The sequence below is a fragment of the Pollicipes pollicipes genome, unplaced genomic scaffold, assembly GCF_011947565.3.
Source record: "Pollicipes pollicipes isolate AB1234 unplaced genomic scaffold, Ppol_2.1 Scaffold_4881;HRSCAF=5763_pilon_pilon_pilon, whole genome shotgun sequence".
Taxonomy (NCBI): Eukaryota; Metazoa; Arthropoda; class Thecostraca; order Pollicipedomorpha; family Pollicipedidae; genus Pollicipes; species Pollicipes pollicipes.
Window position 1 is genome coordinate 21,796,561 of NW_023596576.1, and position 16,843 is coordinate 21,813,403.

At 46.1% G+C, this 16,843-nt stretch overlaps 1 protein-coding gene across 1 annotated transcript in view; it reads right to left on the reverse strand.

The window, feature by feature from the left end:
* Positions 1 to 16,843, reverse strand: part of LOC119100110 (uncharacterized) — a 90,463-nt gene that overhangs the window by 72,591 nt on the left and 1,029 nt on the right. The gene's annotated exons all lie outside the window — the stretch shown is intronic.

Below are 16,843 nucleotides of genomic sequence, written 5' to 3' on the forward strand. Positions count from 1 at the left end.
ATCAGATCTGACAAGCTACCACCTAAGCGAGCACGTCTTCATGGGCAATGCAACGTAAGCTTCAACTTGGATCCGTCTGCACGGGTAGAGCCATTAAGTGCATGGTCGTATAGTTTATAGATTTATAAAAGGAGCCTCACCCTCTATGCAATGAACGTGAAATGAAAAGCCATTCACCTTCCATTTAGATCAATTAGTGTGCGTTAAGCCCGAACATTTTTGAAAGACGTGAGACCGGCAGGCATTATTTATGAAAATAAAATGAATGACAGAGTTATTCTTGCCCAGTAAGAACTGTTGCCATCCTATTTCTTCGTCGTCTTTCGTGCATAAGTATGTATGGGTGCGCGTCCTATAAGCCTCATTCTATTCTCATCTTTTCTTTTACTATGCGCTTTTTGTTATGTCTATCTTCGCGTTATGCGTCCTTTCATGACAAGAGTACTTCTCTAGCATAAGCCATGCCTACGCGAATCGTACTTGCCAGCCTCGCGTTTGGGATATATGTCCACGGCTGAACGGCAGCTTCACCAACACGTCACGAAAATACATCCCACCGTTTCATTTTTATTGTTCTTGCAATGGGTGTAAGGCTGCTTTTACATGCCTTGATAACAGTGAGCCCCGTCGTGCGAAAGCTAAGAAACGTTCACAGAGTCACGTAGTCTTCGCTGGAGAGTTTGTCGATGGGCGCTTCTCCATCTGTATATGGTTGGCTAGCCTCAAAGAGAGTGTCCCACCTTTCGGACATATTTCAAAACGTACCCTATTGAAGCCTCGGGACCAATGATGTCTAAAAATAACACTGGGTAGCACCGCTGCAGCACCGCCAAGTCAAATTTAGGAATTCATTGTATTATATTCTAGTCTGAGTTACGCTGTCAACGCTTTGTAATAGCACTATACTTCTTCCCTGAGATCGCATCCTCGTCGTCATAACAACCGTCGAGGCGCCTCCACTGGCACGCATAAATAACGACTGTCATTGGTCCAGCGGGCGGCAAGTATCTGGTATCCAGATGCGCAAAGTCGCCATGGACCATGCGATAATCCCATTCCCAAAGTCAAAGTACGCCTAGAAAAGAGCCACTGTGGTAAACGCCGTAGGAGAGAAATCAAAGCATGCTCTAACGTTTCGTTGAATTCGCGTGATAAAAGCTTCATGTTCCCTTTTTGGCTAAACAAACTGCTTCAAACTTTCAACGCATGCACTGCACAAACATTTGGACAAATTAGTGTAATGGAAATATCACAGAACACACACGTTGAAAAGAGCGGGGCGAATAAAATGTATTGCTTTTACAGTGGTGAGCTGGGAATACAATGAGATTTCTCCGTACTAGCGGCTACCTAAAATATAAATTCTGGGCTACTCAGATGGACTTCGAGAAACCTGGTATTACTAATGAAATCGTACGCGTCTGATCTAACAAAAAGTGAAAGGAACAACAGGTGGCATGCTTCCTCTAAGAAACAACGGGCAACATACTTGAACATGCCGTCAGTGTTTGGCAGCTGCGAACGCAAGCGACCTTTAGCTCGGTAATGTTGATTTAGATGACCCAAGTTATGCGCTATGCGCTATGCAACCGCGGCGTATGGAAATATGACTTATGCCATCTTCATAAACCACGATTACTTAAAGTCCACATATGCATCTATGCCATATAATTCCATTTTCATTAAGTGAAGCGATTCGCAAACTTGTTTGGGTTGCAAAATGTACTTTTAAAAGGTCAGAACGGGTCATTGACCTAATATGACCCAGTTCAACACTTTGTTTTTAGAAACATATCGTCTAGCACTATCTTTGTCGCTTATTCAAGTGCAAAACTCAGAGCAGTCTTCTATGATTTTGGTCACCATGGCCTTCAAAAGGTCAAACAAGGCCACTGACCTTTAATGAGCGTGTGACCTTTTGCTTAGAAACAGTTATCTAGGTTCTAGGGGCACTTTGGAGACCAACCTGGAATTTGACCTTGTTTGGCCTATTTTGACCCGAATGTCTTGATCTAGGAATCTTAAAATTTGATCTAAGTGAGTTCACGTACAGGTCATTACACCCCGTGAATTTGGTGTCTCTAGCTCTCTTAGTTCTCGAGGTCTCAGGGAAGGGGGGTCAAATTGACCCCCCACCCCCACCCCCATCCGAGCGAAGGATATCCAGCCGGCCACCTGGGCGCGTGTTAACCTCACGCGAAGTGTGAGTTATCATTTGGTCCTCTCTTGTCTTCGACTTCTGCGCAGTTTCTTTCGTTATCCGTGACTAAGACAATACTATCATAATTCGGATATATTTAAGACGCGTTTTGAACAACACGCTAAGACACCACGCGTGTTATTCTCATTGTTGAGGAAACGATTACAAAAATACGTGAAGACCCCCATTTTGCTCCATCCTTGGTCGCCATGCATTGTTGCATTGGTAAGCCGTATAAAATACGTAGTCTGGTGAAAAGCAGTACTAGAAGTCGATACATGGGTGCTGGCAGCCAACACGCCTTGAGAGGTGATGCCATTGACCTAGCGCCGATTTATCATGGAAGCTGACCTTGAAAACGTGTTGCCTAGGTTTAACGTGTTAAACACGCAGTTAAGTTAAAAGCAGTGACAGAAGTTGCTGAAAGTGTGTCGGTAGCCAATAAATCCTGAGAGGTGATGTCATTGACCTTGCTGCAAATTGTAATGGAAGACGACGTTTGAAAATACTTGACCGATACCCTGTTTGACCTTGATCTCTGGAGAACTGTGACACCCCGGGCTCCATTAGAGGGTTTGCGAAGTTCTGATGGCACCGACTACCTGAATAGCGCTAAAGTGCAGCGAAGTTGGCGAGCGGCGCCCGTCGCCCCGGGAGACGCGCACCTTTGCGCCGGATGAGATTCAACACAAAACTTCTGGAAAGAACGAAAGGCTTCACGGCACGGACCTGAGATGCCTCCATTCTTTCAGACCTCCGAAGTCTTCCGTTCCTCTGAAAATAAGTCGTGCATAAGATATAAGACGGTCTTTGGTCGGACATTTTTCATTGTGTGAATCAAATGACAGGGACGCAGGTGCAGCGCTACGCTGCGAAGTGTAGAACTCTCAAGAGCGAGTCGTTTTGGCTGGACAAGCTGTGCGATAGAGTAGTGCTATGAAATACGTACATTTGAGTTATTCAATCGCTGCATGACATCATTTGGCAGGGGTTTGAACAGACAGTTGCACAGATTTTGTTCCGAGCATTGTACCAATAAGTTAATGCACATGTGAAGAATATCTACAGTTCACGCTAACATTTCGTATGGATGTTTTTGAAAAATCAGCGATTTGAATTGTTATGCAAATAATTGGCATGTATGGTGCTTCATATCACTCTTACTGCTCACTACCTGTCTGTGGACGACTCATGTGTATATGAATGCATGCATGCATACATACATGCATACATACATACATACATACATACATACATACATACATACATACATACACACACACATACATACATACATACATACATACATACACACATACATACATACATACATGCATGCATGCATATGTACATACGTACGCCCATATATACATACTTCATGCATGCATACACACATGCATCATGCATACATACACATACATACATATGTGTGTGTGTGTATATATCGTATCCCTGGCGGGGAACGAGGTGAATTCCATCCCTCCATTTTTTTACCGTTTTCTCAACATAGATTTGAGAAGGACATTCAAGTTTGCTACCTTCTCCTGCATATTCCTTGTACGTATGGTGTTAAAATTTGTGGTGTATGACATGAGCACGGATAATTCCAGGATCCGTTATTGGAGGGACCACCAGTGAAACTTGTGGAATCTGCCAAGGTGCCGACCTCCCGGAATTACATGCAATGCATGGCGTTTACGGGAAGAAGTGGTAATCCTCGTGAGTAAAACAGTTGTAGTATAATAGCGGTGATTGCAACATAGCAAACGCAGTATGGGAGGGCAGTCTCGGGGTTCCTAAAGAGGTAGTTTGGTAAGCAGCGTTAAATGCATCACGGATCGGAAGTGCATATAAGTACGGGACAGTTTTCGACATCTGCATGGAAATCTGCGCAACTGTAACAGCATTCGCACAAACAATTGCTATGGTGATAAAGACGTGTCCAGGTGTGCCAAAAGGGGTACCAAGGAACATAGTCTCAGACCTGTCAGCATTTTGGTGCTGTCAATGCATAACGTGGGAGACTTTTCGCTAATGTGAATACACAGGAAAGACTTATTGCGCAGAGATCTCTCTAGAGACGAGGACAAGATTGCTTTCTTTTATATAGCAAAGTAAGGCACAAAATCAAAGTTGCTACGCATGCACTCAATTAAAAATATGTTTGGTAATTTCGGTTGCACTTCAATTTGCATGTCACAGATATGTCCATGCACGTTCAATTTTGAATTTGGGTGATAATACGTCAATCTCGAAATCATTATCTCGCATAGCCTTACGGAAGAATTTAGACGAGGCATTAATGTCATGCATGGGACAAATTTGTCAGACTGTCGTCCTCGTCTGGTGTGCTCGTACGAATACAACGCTCCGACCAGTAAGCTCTGTGAACGTCGTCACTGGCTTTTTATCATTTTATTCGTAGATTTAATCCGAATCTTTCGAACGAATGCAATTCTGGGACCAGCACTCACGCTAAGCAGTGCTTGTGGTGTCAGCCCCGACTCCTACCATCCGATCACGCAAATCCAGGTCAACGTCGGAATGTGGTGGCGAAAGTTTAACGTGCCGCAATGCTCGACACGGTCCGTTCTGCCCTCAAACATCATCTGACCTTTGGCGCGGCTGCTGCCACCGGCCGCAGGTCATATCGGTCAAGGACAAAGAGCGAGCGCCTTAAAGGGAATGCTCCACATCTGAAGATATTGAGGTAGGCATCAGATATGATGGGAAAAGCGTACTTATAACTATTGGTAAGCTTTCGAGGTTCAAAAACGAAGCTAAGTAGCCCAATTTCAAAGCTTGTCAAAATGCGCCCTATTACGTCATTGTTTGATGGCGTCATGGAATGGTCCTGTGGCAACAGCAATACCTGGCAGTACCTGGCAGCCAGACCTAAAGAATACCTCGAAACACACGAAAGCTGACGCCAGCTGGCCATTTTCGTCGCGGGGGCTGTGTCGGGTGGCGGATTAGTGGGTGGTTTGTTTGTGATTTTTTTTTTGTCTTGGCTCTGGCCGCAAGACAAGCTTTGGTGGACTGTTTGGCATACGCAACGTAGCGATAGCCAGCTTTCACAGCAGATTATTAGTATAAAAGCACGATATCCTGTGTTACTGCTGTTGCTGATGTGCTGTGGATGATTTTGTCAATGCTTTATTGCCGACCCATTGTTGCCTGCAGAGATGTAGTCCTTACATTGATATCATGTGATGTGCACAGAAGTTACTTTCTTTATTGTTTGTACCTGGAAATGAGGTGCCACACGAAAATTAATAAATTTGTAACGTTGCTATGAATTGATTGACAAAGGGTTGCTATCGCTATGGTAAAGATGGTAAGGTTGGGCTACCAATATTTTTTTTTGGTTTGCTTAGGTTTATGTATGCAATTAAAAGTTAACCCTGACATAACCAACGTAGTGCAATGACAATCTTGCTGTTGATAGTCCTTTGGCTTTGTTAAATCAGTTGTTACCAGCCATATACAGCTGCTGTCTCAGAGGCTTGAGAAGGTAGTCAACCAATGTGGTATATTGTGTAATAGCACGGGATAGCAGCTGTAGCACTGTCTCAGTGCTGTACTGTGGCATGACATGATGAACAATAACATGGTTTTTGTACTGCAATCCATGCTGCTTTCATAATAAATTCCCTCATGAAAAGATGGGTCAAGTGTCCTCTGTTTTGTTGACTTCCCATCTGACATATGACTGACCAAAAAACATCATACAATATGGAAATCACTTTCAACATGCTGCAGCCATCAAGCTGCTTTATTAAAAAATAACAGCAACATTTTACATGCGGTGAAATGACAACGGAAACATGCTGACCTTGCACAAGGCTGGAAACATGTCAAGTGCATGCAGCTATGGTTGGATGAGCTAAATGCAAGGAAGTGATGAAGCTGCCAGTTCACACAAGTCGCATGATAAAAACATTGTAAAGTGCTATCCAAGACACCAACAGCAATACTTTTTCACCTTTCTCAGCATCTCTCATCCCACGCAAATTGCAGTGACTGTGACATTGATGACTCATTAGCAATGCTCGCCTGCATACAAAATTCGTGAAGACAGTACAGTGCGCATCAGTAACAATACAGCTCTATATTTCCAGACTTCTTTAGGGAAAGACAATTTTGCAAAACCATAAAATGTGAGCCTATACTGAACATGTGCATTCATGAGTTGTGCGCACCAGCTCCTACCGCCAAAATGGGTTGTTGATATCATGACACACAATGGATTAATTACATGCTGTAATGCCTCAATAGGCTCAAAATGTTGGCAAGATCATAATGAAGTACCAGCTTGTCTTTGTACACCCCTGCAACATAAGGGGTAGTGCCTCTCTTAGTTTGCCAGCTTTCCTTTGTCATGTTCAAAAACAAACATAAAGGTGGAGGCAGGTATCAATGTATCACATTTTATTGAGAGTCAGTAAACTTAAAGAATACCAAAACAATGTTTTCTCTCAGAAGGAAAAACCTCGCACGCACAATCCCCATCACATCAAGATCAATACAAGCCACTGGCACATACTACCAGTGATCACACACGTTTCAAGCCCCCGAATCACACTCCTTTGTCAAACAAGTGTGATCTCACACTTGCACAGCTCGCAGAACTATCCAGTTGCACGTTTTCTCGCAATTTCCGCACATATTTTCCGTCATGACACCGCATTTCACTGTGACCGCTCTTCAAAACAAAGTCCCAACGGGGGTTCATGGTAATGCGGCTCAAGAGGTATGGCACGTCAAAGTCCGGCCAGGGTTTCAGCGAAGGTAATTTCTCGGGAATCGTTCAATCTGATCCAACAACGTTGTGTTAGACGAAGCCATACATCTCTGAGATACTTTCTTGGGCAACACAACAATTGAATGAACAAATTACATTGACCTTGGTCAGGTATGAAGGTCAGACCAAGGCCAAAACCAACTTGTTTGATTACTCTAAGGCATGCTGTCTGGGGCAGTTTCTGGTGCTAATTTAAAAGTTATTGATAAAAGGAACCGCATTATACACCTTCCATCGACATTTTAAGGTCAGAATAGGTCACCGATCTAGAATGACCGAGGTCAATATTTCATTTTAGGAACATATTGCCTAGCGTAATCTTTGTCGCCTATCCAAATGCAAAACTCAAAGCAATCTTGTATGATTTTGGCCACCATGACCTTCAAAAGATCAAACAAGGTCACTGACCTTAGATGAGCCTGTGACCTATTGCGTAGGAAAGGTATCTAGGTTCTAAGAGCCCTTTTGAGACCAACCTGAAATTTGACCTTTTTGACCTTTTTGACGCAAAGATTATGACCTAGGGGCCTCAAAGCTTGACCTGAGTGAGTCTACGTACAGGTCAACCCACCCTGTGAATTTGATGTCTTTAGCTCCCCTAGTTTCCGAGATCTCAGGGAGGGGGGGGGGGGTCAAACTGACCTCCCACCTGAGCGAAGAGTATCCAACTAGCCACCCGGGCGCGTATTAATCCACACAACATTTATTTGGCAGATAGGTATATGTCCCTGGCTGCTAATGGTTATGCCACATTATATGCTTACTGCTGTTCTCTCCTGGTGCACAATTCTAGGCTCTTCACCTAGCGATACCACTCGGGAAATAGACTACTCGGTCTTAAAATTAGTCATGTGTCTTAGCGTGAGTTCCTCTGAGTAGGCAAACTTCCACCAGTGGGGGGATATCCTGGGTTACTGGGAAAGGCACTGTCCCCACAGTAAACACGCTAAAATATGGTCCACCCAGGCAAGCCAGAAACTCGACATCGAGTCCACGTCCAAATTGCCTCGAATTTCTCTACAATCCCTGAAGCAGCGGTTTTATAACAAAACAAGATCTCTTCTTTTCTCGGATATTCCCATACAGAGCTCTGCTTTCGCCCGCCGTCGGCAGCCGCCGCCTTGGCCAGGCTGCTGCCGGCCGACGACGGCGGTGACCCGCATGGCTGACCGCCAGCCGGTCGTCGGGCTGCTTTGTCACATGTTTGCTGATTGGCAAGCGGGCGTGACGGAGCCGGAACGCCCACTATGATAGCTCTTACTGAACCTCTACCCTGACACCACATCAGAGAACATTATACGATTTTTCTGGCTGCCTGAGATACGAATTGGTCCACCGTGCGTTCACATATCCCTCGCCCAGTCTAACTGGATTGATCCGTTTTTGCATGCCAGGAAGAAGTACCGACCGTTCTTGAAAAAAATGCGTGTATCCTTCGTAAGCGTTTAGCCCAGCCCAGTATGTTAGAAAAAGTAGGGGTTTCATGCAATGTTGCCGTTTCATGTAGCATTCGCAAAATTACCATACTGCCATTTGACCGAATATTTTGGTCGTATTTCAAATTACATTGATGTATCAAAAATAAAACTGTATTAAAACACAGCGGTGATGTCTGTTTCGTGGCTAAATACGACCACCACTAAAAAACAACAAAAAAGACCACCAAACTTCTTTAAAAACACTGTTGGTGTGTGCGGCCAACAACCTTCGCCGTTTGTCTCCGCCCACTCGTTGATGCGTAGCTTTCTGACAGAGCACGACATGACGTGGCTTTCTGATCGCTCTGGTGAGCCGCAGAGGCCGTTGGTACGTACTTGGACGTGATGACACTCATCTGAAGACGTACCCGGGATGAAGCGTGCGCTTTAAATGGTTAAGAACAACATGGGCGACACATAAAGAATAAGTGCAGCTAAATTTGTAATATGAAGCAACCTGGGTAAGGTTTGCATACGGGATAGCTATTCAATGAAGTGCTAGAATTGACCAATAGTGGGCTGTGTTCTGAAGGTGGTGACGGGCTCTGATGCAATGTCTTCGTGATGAGGAAGATGATGCCAATTATGATGATGATGATAAGGGCGTGTGTTACAGTAATGCACCATGATTTGAAACAAGTAATATCGACCGACGACTCTCTAAATGTGCCATATGGTCGGAGTTTATACGTTTCGAGTGAAATATAAGGTGCTCAAATAATTGCCAGGGCGTTGCTGAAGCGCTACATAAATACGTGGCTTGACGACTTTATAGAGTGCATTTGACATGGAGAAAGTACTCTGACGAATTTAAATGAAATGCTTACTGAGGATTTCTTCGAGCTCGTGACATTTGTAAGACATTTGGGCACCTAAACATCGTTTACATAGACCGGTCTCACTACGAAAGTTTTGTTCTTTTTGTTACCTGAAGGTCAGAATGGCCTTAAATGTTTATCCAGAAAGCCCTGATTCAAAATCTCTTTTCAACCGCGAAAATTCCAGAACACCGGCAATGTTGCCATTCGTATGCTCCGTCTCTGTCCACGACGCTATGGAGTAAGGCTCTGCCATAACGAAAACGAGCACATGTCTCGCCTCGCTTTGTGACCTCGTCAACAGGGCGATTAACCCGTGCCCGGCTAGGGGTGTGAGACAAACACGCCGGGCCGGGGGAGGGGGGGGGGGGGGGGGGTTGAGTTAACTCCATCCTGGGATCTACAACTTTCAGACGCCGTACGATAAAAAAGACACTGTTGCAAAAGGTCTCGTCAAATCATGAAGAATATACACCACATGCTTGACCTTAGGTCAGATGTGTGGGCACTAAAGACTACGAAAGGTAAAAAACAGTTGCTCTGATAGACGCAGTTAAAACATATGTTAACACATCAAGACGGATAGTGAATGCGCGGAAATAAGCGTTAAGACTGTAGAGCGTCTATTTTGACCATTTCTCTTCCTCCGCAAGGGTTAGGTTAGATCAGATTACCGTTCAAAGTTAGTCTACCAGTAGCCTAAAAGAACGGTACCTTTCACAATGTGCAAACAGGATATTTAAGCTTATTTTACGTTTTTATACCATCACCCAAGAACAGGTAACCAGAAGTGCCTCTTCCTCTATCCCAGCGACACAATAAACCGTACGTTAACACCAGAAAACATAACATCAAGTCGCGGCACTCCCAGCTAGGAAGAGGAAACAAACATAAAGAAGCAGGCAAAGAGGTGGTGCAGACCCGGCAAGAATTGTTTTATGCAATAGGCATGGACAAATCATACATGAGAAGGCTTAAAGTAGTCATAGCTTAAGTCAGCCAATGACAGCCCGCTAGAGCCACCCAACAAGCTACAGTCATTTACAGTATTAGTAAGGTTTGTGCAGTAAGGTGTTTCATCAGAAACAAAACCCAGTGAGACAAAGAGTTTCGTTGGCACCGGAGCCCAAAATTACACGGCATAACAAACATTCTTCCCAAAAACTTAAATTCGTGAGGCGCGAGTCGATCGAAATATCGACGTAAACCAACGTCCGGCGTTGCAGTCACCCAGTGCTGGGCGGCATCCGGCGCCGCAGGTAACACCAAGTTGTAGTCGGCAAGCGACACAAAATACCTTTACGTAAAGAAACGACGCTACTGAGCGCTCATTAAGCCGTCGTACGAGAATGTCCTGGTCTTAAGTTTAATATGCGGATCAGACATTGCCCGATCGATTGACTTTTGGTGGAAACTTTGTGTGCTGTTGAGTATGAGCTCGTACGAATATGCTGGTTAGTATTGCTTTAGGCCTTCACTTCTCTAAGACAACTCACGTGATGCAAACAAAACTCTGTGTAGGATATGACTCAGAGTATCTTGTCTGGTGTGCAGCATAATACACACGGTAAGTTCTGCAGCCTGTATCACGGACGTAGAAGAGGGGGGGGGGGGGGGGCGGTAGGGTGACCCCATGCACATCTTCCTCCTTGCCAAGTCTGTGTAGTCGATGCATCGGCCCAAACAGCAACTGCTCACAGACTGGAAACCCAAAACGCGTGTTGGCAGAGATCGCACGGTAGCAGAAATACCTTCGCATCTGGGCTCCACATATTGCCGAAGCTCCAGCTCCAGCCCCAGACGTCCTCGGCAGTGCGGCGCTGCGTCGCACTCCTAGTGTGAACCAGATGGGGCAAGATGGCCAGCGGTGCCTGCACTTTGTTCCGCAGCACGCAGTCGCTGAGGTTTCGCAGTGGAGGATGTATGACTGGTCCGTGCCAGGAAATCAGCTCGGTGTACCTCACAGCCTCGAAGTTTACCGCTGGATGACGAAAACCCTGGGCTGAAGAAGACACTTGGTTTGCTGCTCACGAGCGGCGCGACTATCGGAACCGCCTGTTCGCGGATCATGCGGTTCTCATCCCACACCATGTCCAGCAGCAGCTGTTCCGGACGGACCCAGTGCACGTTACGCTGGAGGACTGGCTGCATCGTGGCCTATGTGTGCTGCGTCAGGTCGCGGAGCAGCGCGATGCTCCGGAACAAGTTGTGTAAGCCAAAGTCTAACCCGCTGTTTGGCCGGATGGCGGATCATACCGACACATAGTGGTCGACCACGCACTGGATGAGGTTCTTGAGAATGCTGCTGAAAGTCTCTGTAGAGATGTGAACTAAGAGCAGATCAGCGGCCAGTGTCAACCATCTGAAAACAGAAGCGAATATATTAGAACAATACGCTACGAACTGAGCATTAGGCCATACAAAAATATTGCGCCTCTTTAGTGTATGCAACTATACCGATATCGAGAGTCTTTAAATGTGACGGAATACCTATCAACAGATATGCTAGTCAGCATGAACCAAGGAGCAAATGATGCGACACACTACGGCACAAGGTATGATAATATCTAAATGCTCAACAGTGAGCATATGAAGTATCGATTGATACTTGATGAACCCATTGCCATAAACTCGAAGATAGTGCGTATTCAAATTTACCTGACATGGTTCGATGGTCCGATTCGCCGCTGGGCTGCCACTTTTCGTACAAATCGTTTTTGAACGCCGGAGCCCAGAAGGTACAGCAGCTGCTGGTTGGTGCTTAGCTGCTAAATCAGGTCGACCGGCAGGCTTGGCACGCACCCCGACCCAAGCTTGAGTGCCACAACGTCCCTCTCTCAGACTTCTCCGGCACAGATCTTGCCGATGGGTCCAGAACAAATTTTGATCCCGTAGCCGTGCCGTCCAAGCCCAGCAGCAGATGGAGGGGGTTCAGTTCGTTGCCGCGCAGCTGGCAGATGAGCCAGTGTACGGGTGACTCGATGGCCAGTTCAAACAGGCGGAACACGTCGCCTATCGTTTCGGTGTTGACGGCCGTGCCATCGCAGCCGTGCACATTGATGTGAACGTCGCACTGTGGGCTCACGGAGTGTAGCTCGTTGAACAAGTGCAGGGCGCGGCCGCACTCGTACGTAAAATGAGTCACGTGGCGGCTGCCTGGCTCAGTGATGACAGCCACGTGTTTTTCGACGGTATTCGTCTGGCCCCGTGTGGCTCATGTAGCTCCTGCCTTCGCGGCCGTCGGAGTAGAGGGTGGTCAAACCTGACGCGTGGATTGCTCGAGCATTTTGACGAGCCGCCTCTTTTCTCCCTCTGTCTCTTGCGCAGCAGATCTTTTCAGGATCCACGATATTTGATTTCAAGTAACCAATCCATCTCTGCTGTCTTGTTGAAAGGCGATGATAGCAGCAGCGACCCGTTTCGAGCCACCGTAGCTGTCAACCGCCAGAGCGGTGTCAATCAGATCGTTAACGTTATAATCTACAGTGGCAGTAGTCTCAACCTGAACGAACAATCGGTGTCGTCACTATCTTCCATGTACAGAACCGCGAATGAATACCTGAATCCGTGCTCTCAGCTGACTCGCCAGCGCTGAGACCACTTGGTCCCGGAGCAGGCTCGGAGTCAGTACTAGCAGCCATCGCCGGTTCAGCAGGCGGCGCGGGCTCAGCAATCGGCGGGGAAGGCGACTCAGGCTCAGCAGCATACACCGCCTCATTGGCGGCCGAGCCACGACGCCCCTGGAGTTGTCTGGCCACCCTCGGCACCTCGCGGGCCTCCCTAGTCACAACCGTATCCCGATCATATGACCCCGGGGTAGGCTCCTGGTGCCTTCACTGGTCCTTCATGGCAACCTCCTCCTGATACACTGTGCAGGCAACTGGACATGGAAAACTGCACTGAAGTTTGCACTGGTATTTCGCAACATCAAGAAGGCTGCTGAATTTCGCGGTGGCGGCGTTGTTTTGTCACTCTCTTTCTTTGATTTCTTGCCGATAGCTCTGCTGGCATATCGATCCTTCTCGATCAATTGTGTCACGTATTTCAGATCATGAAAAGGGATCGTCTCGTTGGTCCACAGTACCCTGATTTCTACCGTCGCGGTCATGAAGATGGTATTAGTGAGATTCCTCTTCGATTCGCTCAGTTACCTGAAATAGCTCAAGTTTTTCTCGTAGTCGGCAGCTGGTGGTGGGACAGTAGAGCCGTGTGGCCTGTCACGAGATGTTTTGTGCGCGACCATGTAGCCTGTCACGAGATGTTTTGTGCGCGACCATGTAGCCTTCAGCATGCTCGTGCAAGTAATTGAAAGAAATGTTTCAGTTCCGGCAAAACTAAGTAATAAGCCCATATATCCTATGCAAAAAGCACAAACTGCAAATCAACATCACAATGATGCGTTAGCAATAACAAACTTGAGCGTAACCCGGTCCTCCGAGGCATTGTCATAGCCGCACAGCTTTTAGTTTTACCAAAAATTAATGTTGTCTACTAAAAAGTTAACTTAAAAGCTGTTCATTAACCCGCGTGCCAAGGAAAAACTTTGTCTCAGCTGATTCCAAGAGATGCCCCCCTCGATGACACACCCCACTGTGCAATCACACAAGCCGGAGGGGCATTTAACTGGTCATTTTCATGCTGGGTTTTGAGCTGGATGTCCAGGGAGTCCACCTCGCTAAGCGGAGCTTGTTGCTGGGAGTTGCTTGGGTAGAAAAAGTGTGCTGCACATCTACTCGAGACCGCGCGTAGCTGTTGCATACATAATGCATAGCCCCCTCGACGCTTGGCAACGCGTGTGTAGCAAACTGAGAACAGGCACGTCATTACATGAAATTGTACATCATCAGCTTCACAAACACGATAATGATGTGGTTACACGCGGTGCACTCGCTCATACAGCTTCTCCGCTACTGACAACATAGGCCATGGACCTTGGATGACCTCATTTGGCCCTGCATGTTTTCACCTATCCTACTGCGACCTCACTAGGCATTAAATGATAACACAACTTGTTCGCAGTGGAGTATTCGAATTATGCGTCCATAATTACCTTAAAGAACTGCCCATTTCGAGCTCAGAATGTGTTTTGAAGAAGACATCCACGGAGGTAGGTCATGACCTGAGCCAACGTCATGTGAACTGTGGTCATATGGTGGTTGCGCACGTGAATAGTTAATATTTTCCTCATATGCAAACACCAAAAATACACAAAGATACGTAAAAATTTGCATTGCTTACGAAAAATGGCGCAACATGACTTGACTTCAGGTCACTGACCCTCCCGTTTTCGCAAATATAAAATAACCCAATTGGAAGTACTGTGATGCTATTTTACTATAGCAAGTTTGAACAATGACAAATGACACACAACGATATTATATGTGGTCAATTTTTTAGAGACTGACCGCTCTGATCTGACATTGGCCACTGATCAAAGGAGATCAAACATTTAACCTTGCGCAAAGGGTGCCCATTAAAATATGAACAGCAGCAGGAAATTTGTTGTTGATGTGAGAGTTTACTTTTGAGCTGTGCTCGAAAACCCTTGGGGAAAGTCAACTTCCCCTTCGACTTAGTAGGGCCGGGCGCGGGCTAGAGGCAAAACATTGCATTGTTAAGAGAGGAATGAATTCTGGCAAGAATAGAAATGCGGAATAAGCAAAAGTCACTAAATAAACGTCAGTACATGTTTCTCATTCCCATCGTATCTGTGTTCATGCTCGTTTAAAACAAAAATTGCATCCTGAAAAGAGCAACAAATTATGGCAAAAGTGAATACTGAATGAGCCAGAAAAGTACGATAAGGCTTTCTACATACCTAGCTATCCTTTTCCTAGCCCCAATCCCGCGACATCATCATCTCGAATGCTCATGAACGCATACAAGGCTAAGTCAGGCGGGCTTATGTCTCTCCACCAGAAAGAGCAGGCGACTGACCGCAGCAAAAACCTTCATTAATCTTATCTCCATGCGTGGGGTATTGATCTCCCGGTTTTTACAGCTGCCTCGGGTAGCAAAAAAAAAATCATCAACGCCATCTCCATGTGCTATAGTGGTTTTTGTGCCTTTGTGCAGCTGTGTTCCAAACCGTTGACGGAAGTGCTTTAAACAGGTTGAAACTTTGTAATTTTTTTGCTCATGGACCACTGCTTAGTAATTGCAGACATACCTTCCCCAAAAGTGCACACACAATGGTATTTTTCACCTACTGTAGATCTTTTCCGGCCCGCTGCGAGTCGCTCCTGCCCACTCCGCAAAGTTTCCGATCAGCTGTGGAAACCTAGCCCGATCTTGCATTTAAGCTTACTGTGGTAGCGTCTCAGTGCCCATTTACGTTAGAATTTTTGCATGAATTTGATGCGAAAATGCATTGCTCTTAAGTCAATTTTTTGTTTATGCCACTGCAGCCTGCAGTGCAACCACAGCACAATGCAACTACCAAAAAACAGTGCAATGCAAAAACAACGCAGCACCGAACTAAGCCGAAAACTGAGCGAATATCTGGCAACGGTCACCGACCGGTTGTTCTGATGCCTCGCGATGTGTGGTAAAACCAGAGAAACTGTTGAAAATGAACCACGCAGCTGCCGTGCCAGAAGTGGAGGCGGACGCTCTTGAAGCAACTGAATTTGTGTTGCCAGAAGTCTAGACGTCGAAGCGGAAACAGGTGCAGAAACGGAAACAAGTAACGTCAACAGTGACGTATTTTTGCGCGCTGATACACATGCTCACGTTTCCCTAAATGCTTACCATGTTCTTATATCCCATGAAAGGAGTACTCGACTTTGAAGAATATGCAGCATCAAACATGATTTTGGCAGTGCAGTCTATCGGGCTGGGTGAGTAGCCTTGTATCTGGAGGCGGCTCGTACTACCTGACATCGTATCGTCAGAGATTTAGCGGGGTCTAAGAGAGGTCTGATGGTGTGCATTGCTGTGTTATCTCGCCCCTTTCATTATTGATCGCCGCAATAATGGACCATCTGGAGAGCGGGCAACCGTACACGAGGATCCGACAGCGGTCCAGCCCGGCTGCGTTCGGGGAAGCCTTTGGTGCGAGTGCTCTCCTGGAATTTATTTCCATCCTACTTTGCTTGGCTCAACATTCCCCATGTTTCGTGAAATACTAATCTCGAAATCATCATCTGCTGATCTGGAGGTTAGTTGTATAGATTTATAAATTATATAGAATTATAAATTTAATCGGAACATACAGTGTAGAATAGCTTAGCGAATCGCAAAATTGCATGTACTAGGGCCGTGTCAGAGCAGGGTCAACGGTTGAAGGTTAAGGGTGGGCAGAAGGGAGAGCTACTCTTAAGCATGGACAGCATGAACATTAACACACGAATTTCATAATCGCGAATGTCTTTTAAAGCTGGCATTCCCCTCCCGACTCTAACAAGGTTCATCCGCCACAGCGCCTGGTAACTTGACTAAGAGAGATCTGGGGCCTGAAATAAAATTCGCTTTTGGTTCATCTATCGAGCAATATTGTTTTGGTTTTCCCGACCGCCGGCATAATGCGTGCATGCACATAGAT